The sequence below is a fragment of the Cygnus olor genome, chromosome 12 (assembly GCF_009769625.2).
Source record: "Cygnus olor isolate bCygOlo1 chromosome 12, bCygOlo1.pri.v2, whole genome shotgun sequence".
NCBI lineage: Eukaryota > Metazoa > Chordata > Aves > Anseriformes > Anatidae > Cygnus > Cygnus olor.
The window spans coordinates 10,936,542-10,943,048 of record NC_049180.1 but is presented as its reverse complement, the minus strand read 5'-3'; the positions used below and the strand labels follow the sequence as shown (position 1 = coordinate 10,943,048).

Below are 6,507 nucleotides of genomic sequence, written 5' to 3'. Positions count from 1 at the left end.
AGATTTTCATCAAGTGATACCTGCAGGAAACATTATCTTCTAGTAGGGTACCAAGACATCTGACCTTGATGTAAAGGCTTCAATCCCACAATCCTAACAACTTGCACTATTAAAAATACATGACATGTATTTTGCCTGTCTAAAACTTCTGCTTCCTTTGTGTCCTGTTATGCTTTTGTCTGTAAATCAAAGGCTATCATTTTTTTCCCCTAACATGGGACACTGAGCAGGCCAACTGTCTATCTTTACAGTGGACACACCGAAGCGGTGCGCTAGTAGTACTGACATCCTGGGCCTCTTGGGTCCCGGCAGCAGCCTGGCTACAGCAGCGGTGGAGCCCAGGTGAGCTACTGCTGCTTGAGGTGGGGGGAAAATTATCCTGGTGAATCTGTGTGCTAATTTAGCTAGACTATTTCCCCTGCTCAAACCACATTCTTGAAAACTATCACTTTATTTTGCTATCCATTGTGACTGCAAATTTCTGTGTAGACATTCCCCATGGACAGATCCCTTCCTAATCTTTTCTTCTGTAAATAGATTGAGCTCCTGAAGAGTCTGATTAAAAGGTGGATTTTCCGGAGCTCAAATTATTTTTCTTGTTTTCTTCCGAACTCTGTCAAATCCCCTTTGAAGATTGGGTATAAAACTCATGGCACTACGTTTTGCCACAGTGCTAATGTCATCTTTCTGCCGTACTGACGTTCTTCTGTTTATATGTGCAAGGAGTACTCATGCTTTCTTTACTGTTGCATTACAACAGCATTCCAAGTTCACTTCATGTGAAAAATGGAGCCATGGATTTTCTTGTCTAGTAGACTCTGTATCATATTTACAGTGATTAGAACAATGTTATAATAATTAGCGCTACATAAAGGGAGAAGCTGAAAAACACACTGGGCTTTGAGAGCTGAGGCCTCAAATTCGTGGTTGTGATAATTCCTTTAGAGAAAATGCAGTGGTTGTCATTGCTGTGGTATGTCTGTGTATCCTGCTGAGTATGTGCCAGTGCTGAAATGGGAGAAGCCCCAGATATAGGCTGGAGCAGTAGTCGTGGACTAAACTACTGTGGAGAAGAGGGTAAGAGAGTCCACAGAAGTGATGAAACCAGCGTGAAACAGTAAAGTGGGAAATATTTTTTTTTTTTTTGTAACTGTATTATCTAGTTTAAATATAGGAAGCAGATTTTTCACTTTTCCAAGTGACTCTGCATGTGAATGCAACTGGACACCAAGGCGGTAATAATCTACTTGGTGCACATGAGATTGGATCTCACTGTTAGGAAGAGGGAGCATATTCATTGAAATACAGCCCATTCCCATGACCCTTGATCTTTGTGCTAGAAAACTTCTCAGTAGCTCAGTTCAGCATGGGTTTTTGGCTTTTCAGGATACTAGATTATGGATAGGAAAGCCCAGTCTGTGCTCCCATTAGGCCTATAGCTTTTCTGAAATGAGCTTTGGCAGAAACCAAATCCAGAGCGTGGCTTGCTCTTTTCAGGGCTATGAAGCAAATCCTGCTACTGGTTTTGTACAGGGTCACTGGAAGCTGAGTTTGGGCACTTGCTTCCCTTTCTCTCTTATTTCTGTGGTTTCAAGGAAAAAGTAGAAAACCTGTACCCACCGCTCAGGATGATAAATATATAAATAAATAGATAGGGTGCAAAGGTCATTTTGTCACTATTCCTCCTCCAAGATATAATCAACTCTTCCTAGAACTTTCAGCCAGAGACTTCTGCAGCTGATCTCTGAAGACATTCAGTGCCCAGAGGTCGCTCTGTTCCCCAGCCATTGTCAGTGGTGGAGAGCTCTTCCTAACAGGGAGTTGCAACATCCCTTGATAACTGTTCATGTCCTAGAAGAAACCTTTTACGGAGCTGAAAACTCTTTACCTAGTATTTGTTTTTCTGTTGTTTGCACAGCTTTAGTTTTTTGTTTTGTTTTGTTTCCCTCTCTTCCGTCCACCACTGGGCAGCAGTGCCACTTGCCAATTGTCAAAGGCGAATTGCAGCTGACAGTCAGAGGAGTCCAGGTGCCTGCGCTGGCACTTCATCCGTGCCAGCCATTAAGTATGGGGGCTGTGGCACACCTTACCTTGTCTGGCATCTCTCAAACCTCTGCCACACTGAGGGTGGGTTTCCATTGCCTAGTCCTTCCTTAACCAGTCCTATCCACTCTTTGGCCCACAAAAGAGACCTTGAGAGAGCTTGATTTAACTGAAAAATGTAGTTAGTGTCAGACAGACCTCTTCCTTTGGTGTGTCCCTTGTTTTGTGTCATATGTGTGTACCCAAGAATGGCAAGCTTTTAAGACCACTGAGACCCTTGTACACAGACCCCACAATGTATGCTTCTCTTTATAAATGTACTGAAAGTCATTTTTTTTTCTGCTCTGATTTGAAGGTTTTTCCGAAGTCTGATTGCTCTGATAATTAGAAACGTTCTTTTGATTATCAGCTGACATTATTCCAGGCCAGCTTATATTAATTTGTCAATGAGCAAACACTGTTTATGAGTTTAAATGGGTTTTCCTTCTTTAGTGCTTATTCCTGCGGCTGTACTCATAAACAATGATCTCGTCTCTTCTTGGCATTTGCTAACCAAGCCAGCTCTTTGAGCTCTCTGGATTTCCTTTTCATGAGGCTTTCTCTTTGCCACTCTTATCCTATGACCTTCTTTGCACAGACATACCAATTTCAAAGGATGTATCGAAAAGGAAGGACTGGAAATTTCTTTTTTTTTTTTTTTCTTGTCCTTTTTTACATGGCACTGCTGTTTCCCTAACTGCTGGAAAAGGCTTTTTCAGTCCGTTGTGGAACTGCAGTTGACTTTGGTTTCGGTGTTGTGTCATTGCTTCATAACCATTCCATGGGCCAGGTCCTAATCTGTGTTATTTCAAAGTGACAAAACTCCTAATTTATTGCAGTGTTTTTGTCATTAACCCAGCACTATATGGCTGGGCCGTTTATGACTTTCAGATGCAAATTTTTTAGCATAACTATTCTGTGATTGTTGAGGAAGTAAAACAGAAAAATAGAATATACCAATGCTCAAAGAAGACTTATTTGAGACATGAATACTACGTCACTGATTCTGCTATGTGTTCCTAGAAATGACCAGAATACATTCTGATGATGTTTCACATGTACCAAGCAATTAACACACTATATTCAGTATTTTAAAAATATTCTTTACAAATTTTTTTGTGTTTGGAAATTACCGTGGACTTTTGATTATGGTGCTCTTTGTAGGTGAAAAGTACTTACCTTACCTGTACATTTCAGACATGCAGTGCCTGTGCCCTGTGTGTGTATAAATCAACAGAAGGAGCGAGTCGGTACAGAATACAGACTTATAAACAGAGTATCATTAGACCGAATACGAGATATGAGATGGAGGGGAGTAGTACAAAGATTTTACTGGCACTTACTTGAGACTGTTAGTATTACTCCCTTGACTTCACCATTTATGAGACTGTGTGGCTCTCCCAAGCTCATGCTGATAAAGCAGTCACCATCCCATAGTATCTGGTAATTACTGTGTCTACACCAGGTATTATAAATACAGACAGAGAAAGGAAGACAAAAAACAATGCTGTGCTAAAAGATTAAACAATGGCAGAATTAATTAGTTGCAATTGATGAATTTGATCATGCCTACAAACACCTTTAATTCCTTAAAAGCTGTTAGACAGATGTAAAAGCTCAACCTGTGGCAATGGAGAAAATTCTTGGATTGCCTCACCCTTGCATCTATCTTCAAAAGCTATTTCTAATCTTGCACAGGCTGTTAATGTGGAGATAGTAGCAGTTATGAAACCCGGGCTAGATTCCAGATATGTTGTATCAAAGTGTAGAATGAAAAGGAAATCAATAGTCACTCCTCGAGGAAAGTTATGCCAGAATTGTCCAGTATGGTCTAGATTAATCAAAGCCATAACAGCTTTTTTTCATTAGTAGAACATTAACAAGTAAACAACATTCCTGTTTTGTTATTTAGCTATACTAACCTTTTTCAACAGCTAGGCCCAGTGATAAGTCTGGATTTTCTCTGTTTATAGAAAACTGGTACGTCAGCAGATAATAGTACAACTCAATATTTATGGAGTGCTGCCTTTCTGGAAATGGGGAAACTGGAAGTTATTACTAGAGTAGTTCATTAAAATGTAAACAGGAGTGAGGAGACAGCACTGACAATGTTTGTTTATTTATTTTTGCTATTGTCTGATTATACAGCAATGTCATGGCTATGGTGTGAAAGTGGGAGTTGATCTGGGCAGAAGTTTTTCTGCTGACCCCCTGAAAGGAGGTAAATAGCAGCAGTGTGTAACACTGCTTCAGTGACACCTCGGTGTATGGATGTGGTGTGACACATCCCAGCGTCTGTGTGAGCAGGACCTGTTTTCTGACTCTGATAGTCTGTATTTAAACCAGAACTGTTCTATTCTTGGGGTATCTGCAACGATCTTTTAAAGAACCTGTGACAATGGAGAGGCCACACAATGTTGCTGTGATTTAATTGACCAACATGCATTGCTTTATGAATACCAAGTAGAGAGGTGTATTTTAGCTATTACGTAAGCCTAGCAATAAATTTATTAGAAGATGACAAACTACTTGGCCTATAAGAGTGAAAAAAAAAAAAGGAACAATACTTGTTCTACAGAGTTTATTATCTGTATGAGTGAGAGAGATCTCATGCATAATTAGATAGTGAGCCATATATATTTTAACTATTGTTTTTAAAATTAACTTCCTCCTTGAGTTGTGTTGCTCAAGCTTCTGTGAGGAAGGATTTGAATGAGCAGAAGATGGCTGAACAGCACAGATAAGCAAGAAGAGGGAAAATAAAAGTGTTCATAGCATAAATGGGCAGCATGGAAGTGACAAGGTAAAGACTGGGAAATGTGTGTGACTGATTTGGTCGATTCAGCAGTTTGTGGGTTCTTCAGCAGCACTGAAGCATGAACTGTCATGTCTAGCATTTTGTACTGAAATGCTTGTAAGATATCTCAAGATTGCTTTCTTCCAAATAAGACAAATGCAAAAGTTTCAGCTCCCTGTATATCAAAGCAGAGCTCCTTTCTGCGTTTATAAGAATTTCAGAAGTCCTGTGGTACTTTCCATTTGTGGCAGGGTTTGTCTTGGTGTGAGGGGCCAAGGACTTTCATCCCCACTTACTGAATGCTCCCCGAGACAGGGGAGTGTTGCTCCAGGATTCCAGAGCTTGCAGCATTTCTTTGGTATTCTTTGTACACAGCTTTCAGAGTGTTTTTGGATGAAAAGTACTATGCAAATACAAAAGATTAATAATTAAGATTGTGCTGATTTGCAGTAATTGTGTGTAATGTAGTGCACCACAGGAATTCCTCTATTCCTCTTTTGGGCTGACTGGTCTGTTGCTTGCTTTTTTTTTTTTTTTTTTTTTTTAAAGATAGGTTAATTATAAGGTTCATAACCATAACTATGCAATTATCACAGGATAGGCAATCCTATTGATATGCATAAAAATGATTTCATGAATCACAATGACTTTTGGCTCATTTAACCAGTCATGAAAACTCAACAGCAATCTCATGTTTTGTAAGGTTGCCCTTTCCATGGGTCACCACAGAAGTAACAGGGATATGGTGTACTGCAGCAGAGGGCTCAAACCACTCCACAGCTGTGTGGTTGTTCCTGATCGTGCTCCTGAAGTGCTGTTAGACCACTCTGTGCTATATTTCAAGAGAGGACATTAAAACACAGTAAGGATAAACAATTGGAAAAATCCCATTTTTCTACTGGTGGCATAAAAGAAGCCAAGAGATGGTTTAAAGCAACATGTGAGCTGTATTTTATGCTTTCTGTAGTCTCTAGCATGGGTAACTTGAAGTCCTGAAGATTTATGTTTACTGTACACGCAGGAGCTCCTCACTATTAAAGATACAAAGATCCACACTCTCACACAGCCAGTCCCCTTGAACTACCTAGGCTGCTCATGTGCATCAGGCTGAATGGGGTTGGGGCTCAGCACGTTCCTCCGTCCCTCAGTTGAAGTGCTCTTAATTACTAGGTAGAGAACTACACTTTGACACCAAGAGCCGTGACTGGCTCTGTGTAACCTTTGAGTACTGTTCAGATAAGCTAAAGTGCATCAAAAAAATCAAAAAACCTTCTGTAAGCCAGTGTGGCTCAGGATTGAACTATGGTTAGGAATATTAGCTGTGCTATTTTTAATCCACATTAGGAACTGAAAAAGTGGGCCACAAATGCAGGCAAGATCATGAAGTTAGCCAACTGCACTCTTTTCTGAGTGATACTTCACAGCAGTCTCCGAACAGCTTCACTATTACATTTACTTATATTGAATGATTTTGAACATGTCTGTGGATGAAGAATGAGGTGAATGAATGAAATCATTGCTTGCTGTAGCCTAACTAGATTTCTTTCTCTCTTTCTCTCTCTCTCTCTCTCTTTCTCTCTCTCTCTCTCTCTCTCTCTCTCTCTCTCTCTCTCTCTCTCTCTCTTGCC

General features: G+C 40.2%; 1 long non-coding RNA gene across 1 annotated transcript in view; it reads left to right on the top strand.

Moving 5' to 3' along the window:
- The first annotated feature begins 246 nt into the window (after positions 1–246).
- The window catches only part of LOC121076722, a 123,275-nt gene continuing 117,014 nt past the window's right edge, over positions 247–6,507 (top strand). The window contains exon 1 of the long non-coding RNA XR_005823680.1: positions 247–342. This is a non-coding gene — a long non-coding RNA (uncharacterized LOC121076722). The remainder of the gene's footprint in view (positions 343–6,507) is intronic.